Here is a 15251-nt window from a genome sequence, read left to right on the forward strand (position 1 = left end):
CTTTATTATGATTTGCTTTTTTTTTTTCATTTTGACTTATTAGCTTTTTATCTTATCTTGAAAATGGTTAACATGGATGGATGATAATATAATGAAGGGTTAATTGCAATCTATAAAAGACGAATGATAGTATATAAATGAAGAGAATTTTTGTATATTTATGAGGGTATGTTTGCTGATTAGATGAATCGTGAGGATGCACACCGCATACTTCCTTCACAATTGATCATAATCAATGTAGACTTTAGAGTTAAACTAATTAATGTTGTGGGTGTAACGATTAAGCAAAATTAGGTAAAGCACCTCCGACAAAGATTAGATAATTCACCAACTTTTTGCTTTACCTAATCATCAAATAATCTTTACAAATAATTAAGGTATTTATCTAATATACTACATATTATATGTGTGCTTGCACAAGCTACCATGTCATTTTCTTTTCACAATTTATTTTGCTTTAAAATCAAGTCTTTGATCGTTCTATCCTATACTTATTATGTGTCACTTTCCTGGTAGAATCAAATGCAATATTTGCCATTTAAATACACCGAACTTTAATTTCGTAAATACGTAACCTTGAATTTTACTCCATTAGTTAGCATTCTTTAATCTCTTGAAAGCATTTGTGATGAATCGGCGAATTTCTGATGTTAGTGAATGCAGGAAAAACGCAGATCACGACACAGAGAATTTACGTGGTTCGATTTACTGAGGTAAATCTACGTCCACGGGGAAGAAAAGAGGGCAGAGTTGTATTGCTTGATCTGTTTTCTACAGCTTACAATACAGACTTGCTATTTTGTATTCTATCTCTAGAGATCGAGAGAATGTAACCCTATCTATCTGATCTAGGTTCTATTTATACAAAGGACCAAGATCGTGGCATGCAGCTATTTACTAGGTAGTGGATGTCGTGGAGATCGTGGCGATCTTGCATGGGTCCACTATCCTGCATGAGTTAATGACTGCTTGACACCACTAAATAGATCGTGGGTGTAGTGGAGGTCGTGGAGGTTCTGCATGAGTCCACTATCTCCCAGTTCGGTCGAATACTGAGACCGAACTGCTAAATTATTGCCGAGCAGCTTTTGCCGATCTGAGAGTAGAGCTTGATGCCGACCTGAGAGCAGAGTTTGATTGGTTGGCTTTTACCGAGCTGTAGGCTGGGGCCGAACTCTTTGGTTGTGCCGAACTGAACTCTTTAGTCATGCCGAACTGATACTCTTTCTTGGGCTTTACTGCTGTTGGGCTTGTTTAGTACGTACTCCATCACTACCCCCCCCGGAAAGCGAAGTGAATTAGTTCGGCATTCTGAATAAAGGTATGGGGTAAGTTGATGTTTGTCCTCGGTCTTATGAAGTGAACTCTTCTTTGACCGGACTCGTCTTTGGTCTGATGAAATAAACATCTTTGACCGGACTAGGCTTGTGTCCTAATTTGGCGAGTTTTATCGCTCGGATCGGACTTTCCGTTGTCCTAATTTGGGGATCGGACTTTCCCTTGTCCTAATTCGGCGAGTTTTATCGCGTGGATCGGACTTTCCCTTGTCCTAATTCAGGCAAGTTTTATCGCGAGAATCGGACTTTCGTTGCAGTTCGTTTCAGACGAAGTGCTTGATTTTTAAGCCGAATTGTGGTCTTGTATCCTCTTTAGAAGCTTTGACTTCACAATCGTTGGCTTATTGCAGTTCGTTTCAGACGAAGTGCTTGTTTAAGCTGAATTGTGGTCTTGTATCTTCTGTAGAAGCTTTGACTCACAACCGTTTAGCTTGTATATGTTCTAAGAAGGGGATCAGCCTTCGAAGAACAAGATACCTCAGTAACATTTGTAAGAGACGACACGCACAGAGACAGACAAAACGCATATAGACAAAACGCACAGAGACAAATAAAGACCAAGTAAACCAAATAAAGCACATTGACTGAACAAGACTCAAGACTGACTGACCGGACTGTCTCTTACAAATGGAACTTTTTGAGGTTGGAAATGTGCCATGTTCGGGGTACCTGTTCTCCTGACATGTGAGCCAATTTGTAAGACCCTTTGCCGAGGACTTCTGCCACCCGATACGGACCTTCCCATGTGGGTTCGAGCTTGCCCAGCTTTTCTGCTCGGCTTACTTCGTTGTTTCTCAAGACGAGATCTCCCACTTGAAATTGTAGCTTCTTCACCCTTTGGTTGTAATACCGGGCTACTTGCTCCTTGTACTTGGCTGCTTTTATGCATGCCAATTCTCTTCTTTCTTCGGCAAGATCTAGCTCGGCTCTCAGTCCGTCGTCATTCATTTCTGAGGAGAAATTTAGAGTTCGGGGACTGGGTACGCCGATCTCCACCGGAATCACGGCTTCAGTGCCGTACACAAGACTGTACGGAGTTTCACCGTTGGAGGTTGTGGGTGTAGTTCGGTAGGACCATAGGACTTGAGGGAGATTTTCTACCCATTGTCCTTTGGCTTGTTCTAACCGAGCTTTTAACCCTTTCACCAGGATACGATTTGTTACCTCCGTTTGTCCGTTTGCTTGTGGATGAGAGACCGAAGTGAACCGCTGTTGAATATTCAGCTCTTGGCACCAATTCTTGAACGTCTTGTCGGTGAACTGAGTCCCGTTATCCGAGATGAGGATGTGGGGTATGCCAAATCGGCACACTATGTTCTTCCAGACGAAGTCCAATGCCTTCGAGCTCGTTATCGTAGCTAATGGTTCAGCTTCCACCCACTTCGTAAAGTAGTCCACGGCAACGATTAGGAATTTCATTTGCCGAGGAGCTTGAGGAAGTGGTCCCACTATGTCTATGCCCCATTGCATGAAAGGCCAAGGGCTTTGCATAGTGAATAGATCGGTCTGCGGCATCCTTGGGATATTTGCATGGATTTGGCACTTCGGGCATGTCTTGACGAGCTGCACTGCTTCTTGTACCAAGGTTGGCCAATAATATCCCCATCTTAGAACTTTTTTAGCTAAAGCTCTAGCTCCGATGTGGCTGCCGCACGATCCTTCATGAACTTCTCTGAGGATGTAGTCCGTCTCTTCTGGTCCTACGCACCGCAATAACGGCTGGAGGTAAGACTTTCTAAAGAGGACTCCTTCATGAAGTTTGTACCGAAGTGCTCGGCATGTGATCTTCCGAGCTTCTCTCTTATCCTCGGGCAATTGTCCTTGATCCAGATACTGCAAGATCGGCGTCATCCAGTTCGGCGAGCTGGACACTGAATGTACCTCGGCTTCATCAATGCTTCGATGCATTAATTCTTCCGCCTTTGAGCTCGGATCTGAGGCCAACTTACTTAAGGTATCTGCTCGGCTATTTTCCGCCCTGGGAACGCGGATTATCCGAAAATAGGAGAAACTTCGGCTGATGCTTTGCGCTTTGTCCAAATACTTCTTCATTCTCTCGTCACGGGCTTCATTTGTACCCAACATGTGATTTACTATGACTTGTGAATCACAATGGACTTTGAGAGATTTAACGAGCAGACTTTGCGCTAACTGGAGTCCGGCAAGGAGGGCTTCGTACTCGGCTTCATTATTAGTAGTGGGGAATAGGAACCGAAGTGAGTAGGTTACCTCGTGTCCGTCGGGAGCGACGAGTAAAATACCAGCTCCACTTCCCATCTTGTTTGAAGCTCCATCTACGAATCCGCTCCAGCAGTCTGGCGGCTCTACTTCGGATTCCAAGGGCTGTACTAGTTCGGCATTGGCAGAATTTTTCTGTTCGGCAATGACAGGGATTGCTTGATCGAACTTGGCCTCTGCAAGAAAATCTGCCAAGGCTTGTCCCTTGATGGCTTTTCGAGGTAGGTACTCGATCGAGTGTTCTCCCAGCTCTATGGCCCATTTGGCGATTCTGCCTGATGCTTCTGGCTTGGTCAAAACTTGTCGAAGAGGCAGATCGGTTAAGACGCATACCTTGTGAGCATAGAAGTATGGCCGCAGTCTCCTTGCTGCATTTACTAACGCCAGAGCAATTTTCTCCAGAGGTTGATACCTTGTTTCTGGACCTCTTAATGCTCGGCTTGTAAAGTAGATGGGAAACTGCTTTAGGCCTTCTTCTCGTACAAGCACCGCGCTAATGGTTTGATCGGATGCCGCTAAGTATAAGAAAATTACTTCGGCTTCGGTTGGAGCAGAGAGAATAGGAAGCTCGGCTAGATAACTTTTGAGCTCGTCAAAGGCCTTTTTCTGCTCGGCTCCCCACTCGAACTTTGGTGCCTTTTTCAACACCTTGAAGAACGGCAATTGCTTTTCGGCTGCTTGGGAAAGGAATCGATTCAGTGCGGCTAGACATCCGGTTAGCCTTTGCACGTCATGTATGGACTTCGGCATTGCCATGTTCTGAACGACTTGAACTTTTGAAGGGTTTGCCTTGAGTCCGTCCTTTGAAACCCAACAACCCAGAAACTTTCCCGAATCTACCAAAAAGGTACACTTTTGGGGATTAAGTTTGAGGTTGGCTTTCTTGAGCACGTTGAGAGTGGACTTGAGGTTGTGCTCGTACTCCGAAGTGCTTTTGCTTTTGACGACTATATCGTCAACATACACTTCGACCTCCTTTCCAATCAGGTGCCGAAAAAGCTTGTCTACCATCCTTTGATAAGTGGCTCCGGCATTCTTTAGACCGAATGGCATCTGTTTATAAGCGAAAATGCCGAAATCGGTAATGAAAGCTGTTTTCGGAGCGTCACTCTCATCCATCAATACTTGGTGATATCCTTTGTATAAATCAAGAAAACAGAAAATTTCGAAGCCGATCAAAGCTTCTACTTTTTTATCTATATTCGGAAGGGGATAGCAATCTTTTGGACAGTGCTTGTTTAGATCGGTAAAATCTATGCACATCCGCCATCCTCCTCCTTTTTTCTTGATCATCACAGGATTGGCCACCCAAGAAGGATATTTCACCTCGAATAGTACATCCGCTTTTAGTAATTGGCGGACTTCGTCATGGATGACTTGGCTTCTTTCTGCCGCAAAGAGTCTTTGCTTCTGTTTTACCGGCCGGATTGAAGGATCAATATTTAACCGATGAGTGATTACCTCGGGGGGCACTCCGGTCATGTCCAACGGAGACCATGCAAAGACATCTTTGTACTCCTTGAGGAGCTGAATGGTCTTTTCCCGGAGTAGAGGCGTTCCTGCGAAGCCGACCTTGACCGTTCTGGATGGATCATCTTCGTATAACTGAACGGTCATTGAGTTCGGCTCTGAAGTGACTTCGGTCATCTCGCTTGCCTCTGACTCCGGTTGCTGTGATTGCTATGCTTGATGGTGCCGAACTGATTGCTCGGCACTTTTAAGCGCAATCTGCAGACATTCTTTTGCTCTCTTTTGATCACCTCGGATGACCGCTATCCCACCTTTAGTGGGGATCTTGATGGTGAGGTGATAAGTAGAGCAAACGGCCCGAACTGTGTTGAGCCAGTCTCTCCCCAGGATGATGTTGTACGGAGACCGAGCTTTTACCACAAAGAACTCGATCATCGTATTGGAACTTGTAGGCGCCTTTCCCACCGTGATCGGAAGGCTGATAATACCTTCAGGGCGGGTGTCCTCCTGGGCGAAACTTTTCAGAGGAAGTGGAGCCGGACTGAGCCGAGCTGGATCCACTTCCATTTTATCGAAACATTCTTTAAAAAGAATGCTGACTGACGCTCCTGTATCCACAAATACTCTGTGGATCAGTTTGTTTGCCACTCCGGCTTGAATGACAATAGCGTCTTGGTGAGGAGAGATGGCTGGGACGGGATCGGCATCTGAAAATGTAATCACTTCGTCTTTCTTCAGCCTTTTATGTGTTGGCTCCTCTTGATTGGAACCTCTGCGTTCTGCTTTTAGGGACGACTTAGTCTTCCCGGCAGGGAGAGCATCAATAGTCAGGATTACTCCATCGTATTGCGGCTCGTCGTCGTCCTCGGGATCCTCATGCCTTTTCGGATCCTGAGGATTGCAGTTCGCACCTCTCTGCCTTTTGTTCTTTTTCGGCTGCTTGCTTTGATATTTTTTTAACGTTCCTGTTTTCACAAGAACATCAATACCTGCAGCCAAATCTCGGCATTCCTCGGTATCGTGACCGTGGGTTTGATGGAAGGAGCAATATTGATCCTGAGGTCGCCGTGCGGCTGATTTCGTCATCCGCTTTGGTCTTTCGAACATATCGGAATGTAGTTCGAAAATTTCCGCTCTTGACTTGTTCAGCGGTACGAACTGAGCGGGCAGCTTCTCGGGATTGAGACGGGGTCCCAATCTGTCTTGCACCGGGGCCTTTTGAATTCTTTCAAATGGAGTCCGGCGAGGATGCCCCCGATCGCTATGATCGGGCTTCCTTCTGTCTTCTCGGGACGATGAGCTGTCTAACGACCGTTTGCGACGGTCTGCCTCATCGGCCCGGGAGTACTGGTCCGCAATGTCCCACATTTCCTGAGCTGTCTGCGGACCGCACTCAACGAGCTTCCTGTAGAGAGCTCCGGGCAGGATTCCATTTTGGAATGCCGAGATGATAAGCAGATCGTTGAGATCGTCTACTTGCAGGCATTCCTTGTGGAATCTTGTCATAAAGTCGCTGATTTTTTCGTCGCGACCTTGACGAATGGAAAGCAGCTGAGCCGAAGTGATCCGGGCTTCCGCTTTCTGAAAGAACCTCCGGTGGAAAGCATCCATTAGATCTCGGTAGGATCTAATGCTGCCTTGAGGAAGGCTGTCGAACCACCTTCTGGCGTTCCCAATGAGCAGCTCGGGGAACAGCTTGCACATATGGACCTCATTGAGACCCTGGTTCGCCATATTATATTGATAGCGTCCCAAGAAGTCATGAGGATCCTCTAGCCCGTCATAAGTCATTGACGGTGTCCGGTAGTTCCGCGGCAAAGGAGTTCGGGTGATGTCGTCTGAGAACGGAGTCTTTAATGCTCCGTACATGGCGAACCCGACATCTCTTCGGTACGGAGGAGATGAAGTTCTCCTGTGGTTCCGGTACCGAGGAGGAACAGGAACATGTCGGGGTTGAGGATTCTTTCTCCTGGAAGACACGTCACTACTGCGGTAGTGACTTTCATGTCTGGATGAGGAGGGAGAATCCGCCGTTGTCTTCTCCGGCTGTTGGCTCTTCTGCAGGAAGGTTAAGAACTCCTCCTGCTTCTCGGCCAAGAACAGCTTGACAGCTTCATTTAAATCGGGCTGCTGGGAAGACTCGGTGCGATGACTCCTGGAGTGGCTTGTTCCTTCATCGTGAAAACTGGAAGTAGATGTCTCCCGAGGCTGTTTTCCGGACCTGCGGGCTGGACTAGCTTCCTCATGGTTTTCACGAACGGTATTACGGGTAGTGTGTGATCTGGTATGCATTTTTTTTTGGGGTGGAAAAAGGGTCAAAAATTCGCTTATCACAAATTTGGTTCTCTGGTTCCCACAGACGGCGCCAGTGATGAATCGGCGAATTTCTGATGTTAGTGAATGCAGGAAAAACGCAGATCACGACACAGAGAATTTACGTGGTTCGATTTACTGAGGTAAATCTACGTCCACGGGGAAGAAAAGAGGGCAGAGTTGTATTGCTTGATCTGTTTTCTACAGCTTACAATACAGACTTGCTATTTTGTATTCTATCTCTAGAGATCGAGAGAATGTAACCCTATCTATCTGATCTAGGTTCTATTTATACAAAGGACCAAGATCGTGGCATGCAGCTATTTACTAGGTAGTGGATGTCGTGGAGATCGTGGCGATCTTGCATGGGTCCACTATCCTGCATGAGTTAATGACTGCTTGACACCACTAAATAGATCGTGGGTGTAGTGGAGGTCGTGGAGGTTCTGCATGAGTCCACTATCTCCCAGTTCGGTCGAATACTGAGACCGAACTGCTGAATTATTGCCGAGCAGCTTTTGCCGATCTGAGAGTAGAGCTTGATGCCGACCTGAGAGCAGAGTTTGATTGGTTGGCTTTTACCGAGCTGTAGGCTGGGGCCGAACTCTTTGGTTGTGCCGAACTGAACTCTTTAGTCATGCCGAACTGATACTCTTTCTTGGGCTTTACTGCTGTTGGGCTTGTTTAGTACGTACTCCATCAATTTGTGATTAGAATTTAGATATATATACCAACTCCCAACATTTAGGTTTTGATTGAACTTAATATTATGACATTTCAATATATATTCAAAGATGTGAAAATGAAATATAAACATTCGAGTGCCTTACTTTGGCAATACGGTGTTTTGTTTTTTTTAAATGCTCATTTTGTTCAATAGTTTTTCACTCTCTCTCTCACAAACACACACACACACAGTTTTCTTTTTAGTTTGCAAAATGCAAGCATGGCTGGTGCGGTTATGTATAGAATGATGGCAGCTGTGGCTGGTTGTGATGCTTTGCAGCAGAGTATTTGGCGATCCAGACTTGCTTCAAGATATTTGTGTTGCTGATCTCACTTCTGCTACTTATCCATTTTAAACTATTTTATGATTGTACATGACATGACCACTACTTCAATTCTCCATAATTTCTTATTTTATCTCTACTCTAAGGGTATTCACTATGGATAGCCGCGGCTATAGCATCGGTTTGGGGCGGAAGCGGGGCGGCTTATAGTGGCATTGGGCAGACACCGAAATGGGGGCGGTAGGCGGCGGACGGGCTTCAGGCGACTCCGGGGCGAGGACGCGCCTCCTCCGGGGCGGACGCGGCGATAGGCGCGGCGCCTATAGTGGCGGACCTGTCCGCCGCGCCGGTGGACGATTTTTTTTTTTAATTTAGTGTTTAATTTTAATTTTAATTTTAATTTCTTCACGTATAGTCGTCTTCTTCTATTTACGTATAGCCCGATAAATTTATTCATAATTGCTTGAAACATTATAAATTAAAATTGATTATAAAATTTGGGGGCTATTGGAGGTGTCCACTATAGTGGCGGAAATAAAATTTTGGGGCTATGAACAACAAAACTGGGGCTATGGACAAAAACTGGGATGAGACTATTGAGGGTGTCCGCCTCATAGTGGACACTCTAACAGTAGTACTAACATTTATCTACGTCAATGCTGCTATTGAAAACGCACGGAATCATTGGGTTCTTGTGTCCTTTTATAATCCATTAAGAAGTATTATTATTTTAATTATTTTATTAGTGTTCAAATTATTTCTTCATTTTTAATATGTCGCCTCCGTTCAATTCATTGTCCTCATTGCCATGACCATCACAACTCCTTTGTGGAGTCATATCTCATTTTTAACACGCTTGATGAATCGTCTCTTGTAGTAGTTGTTATGTTAGATTTGTAGTGTCACCTTAACCGTGGATTGAATCAATATCAATTTGACCCGATAACAACTCAAATTATTTGCTCTACTCTTATCTCAAGAACCCTTCAACTTATTAATTCCCCTCACTAAATATTCATTAATTACTAAAATATCCATAAAACTCTTAATTTTGAAGTACTTTTCTGATAAGAAATTTATGCCTGCCTTATCACCAATCAATTTGAATAATTTAAACAGAAATGAGTTCAATTTCCATCATGCACTTAATATTTATGGATAAATAAATATAGTCTACAATGACGGATATTGGTAAACAGAATTGAAGCTAAACGGATATTCGTGCAAGTCAAACGTGACGGCGGAGGACTTCTTCTCCGGTGGCTTAGCTAAACCCGGCGCCACCAACACCTCCACCGGGTCAGCCGTCAACACACTCGGCGTCTCCCTGGCCAGCGTCGACTACGCCCCGGGCGGCCTCAACCCGCCCCACAAGCACCCACGCGCCACCGAGGTCGTGTTGGTGCTCAAAGGCGAACTCGACGTCGGCTTCATCACCACCGCCAACGTCCTCATCTCCAAGTCCATCAAGGAAGGGGACATCTTCGTTTTCCCTAAAGGCCTAGTCCACTTCCAAAAGAACAGTGGTGACTCCCCGCCGCCTTCAACAGCCAGCTCCCGGGGACGCAGTCCATCGCTGAGACATTGTTTGCTGCTTCGCCGCCGGTGCCGGATAATGTGCTCACCAAGGCGTTTCAGGTCGACAAGATTAAGTCCAAGTTTGCACCTTGAGTTCATAAAATTATTAATTTTATACTCCACTTGAGTTTGTGTTTTTGTGTACAATTATTGATTAGTAGTGATTTAAATAATGTGTAGGTAAAATTTACTTTGTTAATGTGATCAAGAATAAAGTAATAAAATTCCGTTATAACTAATTTTCTAGCTCTTTATTGAGTTATTGGAGTCTTGGGAGTCATATTTTATTTTATACTAGAACTCTAAAAGATTTATAAAAGTCCGAAAAAAAACTCTTGTTTTAGAGCACACGTGACATGACAAATTATTTCATTTAGATGATTGTTGTGGTTTATTTGGACACCATTGCGACAACCTTCATGATGCTCATAGTGTTTAACCACATGTACAAACAATTTGCTTTCAACAATATGCAAGTGGCGGATCTTTGGGGGGGGGGGGGGTCCCGGCTGTTCGAAGAGCTTAAACTTTCCCTTGAATCGAGTCAAAAATAGCATATCCGCCCCCTCCGTGGAGTGTAGAACTCTATTTGCTTTCAACAAACGTCATATAAAATGTATCCAATGGTTTGATTGTTGAGTTTTTAACCTAGAGGCTAGGGTTCAATCATCAATAACAACAACATATGTTATACCATTCTTTACTTTTTTTATTTTACCAATTCATATTTCTTCTTATTATCAAAATAATACCTTTAAATACTTTATGAAATCTAAACTTTTACTAATGTGCATATATTATGCTGTTATATTTATTCTTTAATTAAAACCATTTTTAATCTTGTGTTAAAGTTTTTTGGTCCTAAAGTACTTATAAATTGTGATCCATGCATCTTATTCTCTATGTAACAAAATAAACGTTTTAAATATTTTTGAAATCTAAATATTTACTACTTTACTTATATCACTTTTGTATATAATATTTACAATGATTTTGAATGTACGTAATAATTATAATAATTTTATATTTTAAAATGAATAATACATATTTGCAAGGTATAATACATGTTTATATTTTATTAACGAAGTTAGTGCTACTTAAATATTAATATAATATTAAATATTAAATTTATTAATATTTAATATTTAAATTCCGCCCCGCCGGGCTATCGATTATATTGAACTCTAGATACATTATTGTATTCAATAAATGTGTACATCCCAATGATTAGTGCTCTCGGATTGTGGCTGCGGCATGAGTGGTGTTTTCCTTTGTTGGTCAGAAATATTAGTATTATTTATAAGTTTAAAAGTAGACTAAAGTCTTAAAATGGTCCTTAACATATTGCATTTTTTTATTTTGGTCCAATACATTATCTTTTGAATTATTTGGTCCATCACATTTGAAATCGGATCACATTTGGTCCATTTTGGACGGTTCCGTTAAATATTTGACGGTTTTAATTACTGAGTCACAAATCCGTCACTAACTGGGAGAAACTGATCTGTCACTAACTCGTCACTAATGCTTCATTAGTGATATAGAATTACTCTGGCCCGGTCAAGCCCATCTTCATTTTCATGTTTTACCTTGTTAAGAGCATCCACTATAGGCGGACACTTCCAATAGCCCTGCCCCCTTTTTTTGTCCACAGCCCCACTTTTTTGTCCATAGCCCCAATTTTTTCCTCCACTGCCCCACTATAGGCGGACACTTCCAATAGCCCCGAAATTTTAATAACCAATTTTAATTTTAATTTTAATTTTAATTCAATTATAATAAGTAATTAAATTTATCGGACTATACGTAATTATAAAAAAAAGGGTATAAGTGAAGAAATTAAAATTAAACACCATATTTTTGTTGTATTAAAGTGGGGGTAAAAGTATACAACGAAATATTAATCTACTAAACATCATAATAGTGTTCACACTGCACCGACACCTCCCCTACGTGCCCAAACTTCTTCAACCAAATCGGCATGGAGTGTGGTATGTGATGTGCTCCTGCGCATATCACTGAAACGTTGGATCAAATATTCATTGCTCCGTGGTACGCCCATCTGGATCGGCGCGGAGGCGAATCCGTTACTTGTACTTGCGCCCTCTTCCGGTGCCCAACGCTCTGCCCCAAATCCTTCATCTTCTATTATCATATTATGCAATATGATACATGCTAACATAATATTTGCGACATCATCTTCGTGCCAAACTCGTGCCGGGCACCGTATAATGGCCCATCGCGCTTGGAGGACACCAAAAGCTCGCTCAACATCCTTCCTAGCACCCTCTTGTTTCCGCGCAAAGTATTGTTTCTTAGGTCCTACCGGTTGGCGAATTGTCTTGACGAATACGGGCCAACGGGGATATATCACATCTGCCAAATAGTATCCCCTTCTGTATTGCGTGCCGTTGGCTACAAAACTGATTTCTGGACCCTCGCCCCGACATTCATCATTGAAGAGCAGCGATGACTGAAGGACGTTTATGTCGTTGTTCGAACCGACAACACCAAAATATGCATGCCAGATCCGCAAGCGGTAGTTTGCTACGGCTTCCAGAATCATCGATGGATGTTTGCTTTTGAATCCAGTTGTGAACTGGCCTTTCCACGCCACCGGGCAGTTCTTCCACTCCCAATGCATGCAATCGATGCTTCCTAACATTCCTGGGAAACCGTGGATCGAACCGTGCATATCCAGCAGATTTTGACATTCAGCAGGGGTGGGCTTTCGTAGGAACTCCCCACCAAATATTTCCCGAATCCCCTTACAAAACTGCCTAAGCACCGTGAGGCCAGTCGTCTCACCCATCTGTAGGTATTCGTCGAACATATCAGCCGGTCTGGCATACGCAAACTGTCGGATTGCAGCGGTGCACTTCTGAAGCGTCGACAACCCGATTCGCCCAGTGCAATCACTCCGAAGGGTGAAGCACCGGTAACGTTCCGCCAATTTCGTCGCTATATGGTTGAAAAGGGGTTGCGACATTCTGAACTGGCGGCGAAAAATCTCGGGTGGATACCTTGGGTTATCCACAAAGTAGTCAGCCATTAGAGGTTGGTGCGCTCCGGTATGGTCTCGTGGGATGGTCCGCCGACGACTAATCGCACGAGGGATCGCGCCCTCCGCCACTTCCGCATTGCGTTCCGCCGCTCGCGCCGCTTCCTCCTCCGCGGCCTCGTACTCCACCTCTTGGATCAGATAATTCCACGCGTCCTTCCATAAATTGTCCATTTCAAACTACAAATTCTAGTGAGAGAAAATATGTGTGTGAAGAGGTGGAATGTTTGGTGTGAAAATAATGAGAAGTGGAGGAGTGGTATTTATAGATGTAATTTTCGAAAAAAATTTTAAAAAAATAAAAAAAATCAAAGGGGGCAGACGTCCATAGCCCGTCGGCCCACTATAGACCGCCCCACCCATCGCCCCGGATCACCCCACCGCCAGGCGATCGCCCCGTAGGAGGCGATGCCTCTACCGCCCCACCCTCGCCCCATTTTTCTTATCCGCCCCGGGGCGGACGTCCGATGCACTATATACCGCCCCACCCTCGCCCCAAATTTTCGTCCGCCTCATTCTCTCCTATAGTGGATGCTCTAATATAACCGAATAAAGTGGTGGTTTTATTTAACCGTCTAGAAATTCCAACCAGGTTAGTAATATAGAATTACTTCCATATCCCTGAAATTTGTTGCCCTAGCACGTAATTCTCATTTGTAAAATCATGCTTCCCTTCTCCATCTACGCGATTCATCTCTCTCCCACCATCATCTGCGATTCATCTCTCTCCATCTCTACGATTCTTCTCTCTCTCACCATCATCTTCGATTCAACTCTAACCCAGTACCATCTCTGCGATTCCTCTCTCTCCCACCACCATTTTCTGTTCATCTTATACTAGCTGTACACCTTCATCAATTGCTCACCTCTTTAAATCCCTCGGTATGAGAACCTTCATCAGCAGTTATTTTCCCCAAAATTTATTAACCCATCAATTTACATCTTTAAATTCATTTACAAATATTTAGATAGGTTGGAGCCAACATAATTTTGAGTGCTTACCGTAGAAAAATATGCAGTTGATTTCTGAACTTGGAATTTTTGCTTTCTTTGCATAATATATTCAAAATTATATGAATGGTTGTGAATTTGTGAAGCTTGTCTTTGCCAATTGCCTATCATCATTTTATCTTTCTATTTTCTTATTTTAAACAACAGAGTTTTTGGTAATTAATTGGGTTAATTAGGGTAATTAGTATTAGTGACGGATTAATGACGGATTTGTGACTTAGTAATTAAAACCGTCAAAAATTTGACGGAACCGTCTAAAATGGACCAAATGTGATCCGATTTCAAATGTGAGGAACCGAATAATTCAAAAGATAATGTTTTAGACAAAAATTAAAAAATTGCAATATGTTAAAGAACATTTTGAGACTTTAGTCTTAAAAGTATAACAAGCAATTAACTATCACACGCGACCGGACACAAATTTTAAAATGTTATTCAATCCTCATCACATCTCAGTTATTAAGAGAACAAAAAGCCTAGGTTTTTAAGTCATCTCCAAAACTCCAACAATATAGAGTATGTATATACACAAATTTGGATCATGAGCGCCAAGGTATGTGACGCAACTCATTTAATTTATAGATGCAAAAGAAGTTTGTTTATAAATATATTTACGTATACTATTTCAGGAAATTGAGCATTAGCAACCAAAAATGCCGAATTGGATTTCTTAAAGCAGTTGCGAAGCTTACAGGTACTATTTGCGCGATGAAATTGTGAGGATTCATCGATGCACAACCGAACTCCACATACTAGTATGATTAATGACAAGAAAGTTGCGCAGGTGTGGATGTGCTCAAAGTTGATGCTGAGAAAGGAAAGATAACTGTTGCCACCGCGATAAGAAAAGCTGGTTATTCGGACGAGCGTTGGACCACCAAAGAAACCCGATCCCAAACCTGACATTGATGAATCGAAGAAGCCGCCGCCGCCAGTGCCGGACCCGCCTCGTGCCCAATGCCAGCTTGTCGCAGTGATTTACGATACTACCTACGAATACGATAGTGCATTTTGTTCTATTCTCTAAAGATAAGCCAAACACATACGTATTGTTTAATGATAATTTTCAATATATTTGGTAAAAGTTTGTCTGTGGCTGTACTCATTAACTCCGCTTACTTAATTACTTTCATTCAAAAAAAAAACTCGTACGTAGATTAACCAACTCCAAGCGACGTCTTAGCAATTTGCATATAAATAAGTCCCAATAAATATTTGGTGAAGATTTAGTCT

The 15251-nt window shown here is 43.1% G+C and overlaps 1 long non-coding RNA gene and 1 pseudogene across 1 annotated transcript; both read left to right on the forward strand.

Moving 5' to 3' along the window:
• The first annotated feature begins 8939 nt into the window (after nt 1-8939).
• Nucleotides 8940-10185, forward strand: LOC121810374 (annotated as a pseudogene).
• Nucleotides 10186-13676: 3491 nt separating this feature from the next.
• On the forward strand, nt 13677-15102 carry LOC121741805. Its single transcript, XR_006037930.1, has 3 exons — nt 13677-14571; nt 14648-14712; nt 14803-15102. It is a non-coding gene; the product is annotated as an uncharacterized LOC121741805 (long non-coding RNA).
• The last annotated feature ends 149 nt before the right edge of the window (nt 15103-15251 follow it).

Source organism: Salvia splendens, chromosome 7 (assembly GCF_004379255.2).
Source record: "Salvia splendens isolate huo1 chromosome 7, SspV2, whole genome shotgun sequence".
In the NCBI taxonomy this organism is placed as follows: Eukaryota; Viridiplantae; Streptophyta; class Magnoliopsida; order Lamiales; family Lamiaceae; genus Salvia; species Salvia splendens.